The following is a 5,661-nucleotide window of genomic DNA, read 5'->3' on the forward strand; positions in this document are numbered from 1 at the left end:
GGGAAGAGCAGCTGAAATGATGGATGAATGTGCATTAGTGTATAATTCGAAATTTAGCTTCCAAAAGCAATTTCCCTCCTCACTCCTATCTGTCTTCCGTAGGGGTCACTCTGTCCACGAATCCCTCGTCCACTTCACACTCCTCATTAACCCCACCACCCCCAGCACCTTTCCCGGAAACTGCAGGAAGATCTACACCTGCCCCTACACCCCCTCCTCAACTCCATTCAACGCACAACACAAACCTCCCACATTAGACAGGGGTTCACCTGCACATCCGCCAACTTGGTTTACTGCATCTGTGGCTATGGACAGACCACCCCTACATCGATGAGACCAAGCGGAAGCTCGGACGCAGTTTTGTTAAGTATCTGCTCTCAGTTCACGACAAAGAAAAACGCCTTCCAGTCGTGAACTATTTTAACTACCCCTCCCACTCCCTGGGTGACATGTCCATCCTGGGCCTCCTCCAGTGTCACAACGATGCCACCCACAAACTGGAAGAGCAGCATATTCTGCCTCAGGAGCCTACAGCCCCGTAGCCTAAAGATGGATTTTACCAGTTTTAAAATCTCCCCACCCCCGGCCTCATCCCATGTCTAACCCTCCCTCTCATCCCCGCCACCTCGACCTGACACAACCAGTCCATCTCCTCTCCCACCTGTCCGCCCCTCCCACATCACTGAACAATTCCCACCACTCCCTACTTGCATTCACTTATCACCATAACACCTACCTTCCCCAGCCCCGACCCTCCATTCTCTCTTTATTGCTGAGCTTCCTTCTCTCTCCCGGGTCCCTAAAGAATACTTTCCTTCTCCTCTGATGCTGCATGGCCTGCTGTGATCCTCCAGCGTTACACTGTGTTATCTCTGACTCCAGCATCTGCAATTCTTTCCATCTCCAGGTGAATTTGCTAGACAACATTTGAAGTTGACACAGCATCAAATGAAGGAAAAAGCAGATAAGCAACCTAAAAACCTTACGTTTTCCCGTGTGGATAAAGAATTAGTGTAGTTACTACTGGTAGGAGATCCATTTAAAGCAAGGTTTAGTAGTCAATATCGGATTAAAAATAAATTGAGTTACGTGAACAATGTGGTAAAGATGCCAAATAGGAAGAAACTTCATCATGTTCATCGTGTGAATGTGCCAAATCCTTACTATGACAGGGACAGGGAACCGGAGACGCAATCAAATCCAGCTAATTTGGGTTTTGATGTGCCACAAACTAACTTCAATAGTGAGGAAGTCCTTAGTGAAATGGGTAGGACAGTGAACTATTTGTCTCGGGAACAGAAAACTGAATGGAAAGGCTGCCTGCAGCAATATGATGCCATATGTAGGATTAGAATCATAGAAGCCCTACAGTAGGGAAACAGGCCATTCGATCCAATAAGTCCACGCCACCCCACTGAAGAGCATCCCACCTAGACCCATTCCCCTACCCCTGTATTTCACATGTCTAACCCTTTTAACCTAAACATTCCTGAACACTATGGGCAATTTAGCCTAGCCAATGCACCTATCCTGCACATCTTTGGACTGTGGGAGGAAACCCACGCAGATACAGTGAGAATGTGCAAACTCCACACAGACAGTCGCCCAAGGTTGGAATCGAACCAGGGTCCCTGGCACTGTGAGGCAGCAGTGCTAACTACTGAGCCACCGTGCCACCCCAAACAAAGTTGATGGAGTGAAAACAGCACTCGCCTCGCCCCTGGGCGGATTTGAACCACCAACCTTTCAGTTAACAGCCAAATGCACTAACCAATTATGCCACAGAGACTGGCAAAATTGTGGAGGACCACTGTTATAGTACATGAGGTTGACATAGGCAATGCTGTTCTGATAAAACAACACTCCCACATGCTTAATCCTCTCAAAGCCACACGGGTACAGAAGGAAGTGAAAGTACTGCTCCAAGAAGACATCATTGAGCTAAGTCAAAGCTAGTAGCGTTCGCTGATCATGTTGGCTCCCAAACCTGATTGTACTTAATGATTCGACATTCATTATTGGAAGGTCAATGCCATAACTAAGTCGGACTCATGCTGGAAGGCAGTGTGGAAAAAGGTAGACAAGCTGATTACATCACAAAGTTAGTCTTAACTTCGTGGTTAATGGCAAGTACCTTTGTGGGAGAGAGAAAAACAGGTTTCTGCATTTGCAAACCGAAATGGATTGTATCATTTTAAAGTAACGCCCTTTGGGATCAAGAAAGCACTAGCCTCATTTCAAATACTTATGAACAGAGTTGTGGCAGGATTGAGGATTTGCACCGTCTACATCGACTATTTTGTGTTCTTTAGCCTTTAGTGGAAAACTCACATGATGCATTTGGCAGAGCTCTTTGAAAGAATACGGGAGGCAAAACTGTTTATAACTTTAGCCAAAACTGAATTCGTGAGGGCAGAAGTGACGTTCTTGGGACACAACATGGAGAATGACCCCTAGGAAAGTATTGACGAAAGTTATCGAGGAATGTCCAAGAACATCCTCGAACAAAGAGATACTTCCATTTTTGAGATTGACAGATTCTACCGGACGTCAGTAGCATGGTGGCGCTGCGAACGGATTTGCTATACAGGAACATGAGATTGCGGTGGACAGAGAAATTCCAGGAGGCATTTGAGAATTTAAAAGCCATGTTAACCACTGCAACAGTTTGCCACATCAAATTTCATGAAATTCTTTTAAATCACTATGGATGCCATCAATGTAGGGTTTGGAACTCTGTTAAAGCAGGAAGATGATGGCAGAATTGAAAGACCAATTGCTTATTTTTCAAAGAAGTTTAATATCCACCAGGGAAAATACTCCACCATTGAAAAAGAATTATTGAGTTTGGTACTGGCCATACAACATTTTAACATTTATGTTACAATGAATGTTTCAGAGCCGATTGTGTATACAGACCACACCCTTCTCAACGTTTTGGAAAGATTAAGGACAAGAATACGAGACAATTTCGCTGGAATCTTATGTTGTGGTCCGTTACATTACTGGTTGTACATGTTACAGATCGTAAAATTGTTATTGCAGATGTGTTATCGCGGGTTGAAAAGATAATATGTAGATGGGATATAATCGGGAGGGTCCAATGTTATGTATGTATGCAGAATTAGCATGAAAGATGTACGTTTAGATTACCGAACGATGGATTTCGTGATAATGATGTTAAGGTAAAAAAAAATGAAGGATATCTGTTCATAATGACATTTGAGTTTTTTTTTTTCTTAAGGCAGGAGTTATTACGAAGTTTTGTGAAGTAATTGTGAATTTGCAGACAGGAAGCTAGAATTTATTTGCAAAAAAATGATGAGAGTAGAGTACGTGGTTTCTTTCAGAGGTAAACTGCTTGTCTAAGCTTAGAGTTAGTTCAGAAAAAGAGTGCGTCTGAAGATGTACAAACAGATCCGAAATTGACACATATATCAAATGGCTGTGTGGTTGAAAAACTTACGCCTATTTTGATGTTTGGCAACTAGCTAGAATCAGCCAATCAATTTAAACCAAGCACTTAGCAATTGAAAGCCAATTGAATTTAAATCTGATGGTTTTGACAACCTCAGGCCAATATTATGACAATAAAATTGAAATGTCATCCAAGGAATAGAAGGAGTGGGTTTTTGAAAATTGGGGTGAGAGCGTACTGCAATCTAAAAAGATATGCATCCAGCTCTCACTTGAAATCATTAAGCTCTCTAAGAACGCAGCATCTATCCACAAAAGGTACAACGACAATTCTAGCTGAGAGTCCACACAGGAGACTTCGCAGAGAAAACATCCCTGACAGCCGGATCAGCGGAAGAAAGGAGTTTATGACTTGAGAACAGCAGAAGAAAGGCGCACAGACTTTGACAGGCTATTTAATTTCTTATTACTTGGGTTTGTACAAGTGGGATTTGTGTTTATTGAAACAGCATTACAGCAGAATTTAATTAAGTTCGGGAATAGTTATTAGTAAAGAGGGAATTGTTCAGTTTTTTAGTAATTGTTATAATTTGTTCACTATTAGGTTTAAATAAATACATTTTTACCAGTTATTTATAAAGTGAATATCAAGGATTTTATTTAATTTAACCTCTCCTTCTCTGTAACAAAATGTAACTGTAAAAAAAATCTGAAAAGTATGCCAATGGGAAAGGTAAGAGAAGACAAGTGCAGTTTCATGACTGTGAAGCCCGACAATGGAGATCAAGGAATTAGTAGAACTATAAAACAACTATTTCAGTTTTGTCTTTCACAGAAGAAACAAAAACAAAATTTAAAAAAATCTCCTCAGCATTAATAGGAAAGCTAAGCCTGTTGAGAAAAGGGAAACTGAATGAAAATACTCAATAAACGCATTTGCAGAAATTATTGGAACTGAGAATAATGAGCATGGACAAAGTGAGTATAAGTTTATGAAATGTGATTCATATTTGAGAAACTGACTGAGAAATAAATTATGGAGAAGCAATGGACGCAATGTCTCCTAGTGTGCAAAATAGAAGCTCATGGAACTATAGCTAATATATGCACGTGGTTTTCGAATGGGAGGGCTGAGGGCAAATAGTGAGTCGGACTGAAACCTTTTTTTTGTTAGGAGTAGAAGGTTTTTGGAGTATCACACGAATTGCTGCTTGGAACCCAGCTTTCACAACACAAATCCAAAATTTTGTAGTGAGAACCAAATACAATATTTCCATGTCTGCTGACGGCACTAAACTATATAAGATTGTCATTGGTAAGGAGGATGTAAAAAAGGTCCAAGATGTTTAAGACAATTAGAGTGAATGGGAAATACGTGGCATATGAAAAGCAATGTGGATAGACTGACATTGTGCACATTGGTTGGTAAAATAGAATGGCTGCGTAGAATTTGAAATGGGATTCGTTGAAAAAAATGTTGATCTGTAAATGGACATATGCACTTTTTTTGGATGCAGGACAGTGACGTCGGAAGCCAGAAGTCAATGCTGGTAACAGCTTTAGTCCACCCATTCGAGACAGCACCAAATCATTAAGGGTAACATTCAAACGGTTTGTATCTCGTTGTGCACCTTTGATTAAAAGTAACATTGAAGAATCAGAAAACAGTTGGGAAGATAACTGGTATGTTGACCTTCATTTCAAGGGTTTTGAGTACGGGACTAAAGTTATCTTAATGTAGCTGCACAGGGCATTGTTGAGACCTCATCTCAAACATTGTGCAGGATTGTGTGCAGTTTTGATCTCCTTCCAAATAAAGAACAAACCTGGCATTAAGGGAGTGCAACAAGGGGACACCAGACTGATCTCTTGGAAGACAGGCTTGTTGTGTGAGCAGAGTTTGTGTCGACTGGGCCGAATTCCATGAGGTTTAGGAAGATGAGTGGAGATCTCAGTGAAATATATAAAACTCTGACAGGGTGAGACATATTGCAAGCAGGAAGAGGAATTTCCCTGGCACTGAATACAAATAAAACTAAACAAAGGTGGTGGGGAGAGAGAACAGATATACGGTGTGGAGATTGAAGATTGGCCATTTTTATGGGTTTCCTCCGGTTGCTCCAGTTTCCTCCGACAGTCAAAAGATGTGCAGGCTAGGTGGATTGGCCATGCTAAATTGTCCATACTGTTCAGGGATGTGTAGCTTAGCTGAGGTGGATCTAGGTGGGATGCTTTGTGGTTCGT

General features: G+C 41.5%; 1 non-coding gene across 1 annotated transcript; it reads right to left on the minus strand.

Moving 5' to 3' along the window:
• Positions 1 to 1,715: 1,715 nt before the first annotated feature.
• Positions 1,716 to 1,789, minus strand: trnan-guu. The gene has a single exon. It is a non-coding gene; the product is annotated as a tRNA-Asn (tRNA).
• Positions 1,790 to 5,661: the final 3,872 nt, after the last annotated feature.

The sequence above is a fragment of the Rhincodon typus genome, chromosome 42 (genome assembly GCF_021869965.1).
Source record: "Rhincodon typus isolate 14 chromosome 42, sRhiTyp1.1, whole genome shotgun sequence".
Lineage (NCBI taxonomy): Eukaryota > Metazoa > Chordata > Chondrichthyes > Orectolobiformes > Rhincodontidae > Rhincodon > Rhincodon typus.